Here is an 826-nt window from a genome sequence, read left to right on the forward strand (position 1 = left end):
ATTACTTAAATAATAAAAGCAGTGCTTTAACATCAGATAGGCCTGCTGTATTTGAGTTTTCATTCTGACATTTACCAGCAGCCATAGATGAGGCATTAGAACTTACCAGTTAAGGATCTGAGTTTACTTATGTGGAAAATTGGAGCTGTAATAATACACACTAGTTTGTAAAGGACTTTGCATAGGGCTTGGAGATAGCTATTTCTTTAAAAAGCATGTTTCTCTACTGGTAACTCAAATAATAATATAATTAATTCAATTTACTCTCTTCCTCTATAATATTCTTAAATCTACAAAAAGAAAGAAAGAATGTCCATCACACTGAGTCTTTTGACCTAATTGATGTAGCACATGCTTTGGGGTAGTGTGTGAGATGTATTTATTTGCAAGAAGGCTGGGCAGGTCCAAGTTTGAATGAAACCTCAAGTATGAAAGGTAATAAGTATTGGTGCCCACACATCCATTAGGGTTCCCATAAGAGCTCCAAAACCTCTACCCCCTGCCTTACCTCTGTGATTTCCTATCTAAGTGTTAACAGATAATAGAGTTTTTTGAATATTCCTGTGTTTTGAAAGAGGATTCTTAGAAATAAAATATCTTTCGATCCAAAGCACTGATGCAAAGAGCAGATTAGATTCTGCCCTAAACTCTTTCAAATCACACCAAGTAGGAATTTCTTGTAAAATAGGACTGAACCTGGGAATGCAAAAGTTATGCACCCTGACTTCTGAGCCAGTATTCTTACATTTACACAGAGAAAGAGAGAGAGAGAGAGAGAAAGAATTTTCTCACACAACCTCTGCTTCTAAATGTAAGTCGAGCCACC

Source organism: Bubalus kerabau, chromosome 21 (assembly GCF_029407905.1).
Source record: "Bubalus kerabau isolate K-KA32 ecotype Philippines breed swamp buffalo chromosome 21, PCC_UOA_SB_1v2, whole genome shotgun sequence".
NCBI lineage: Eukaryota > Metazoa > Chordata > Mammalia > Artiodactyla > Bovidae > Bubalus > Bubalus kerabau.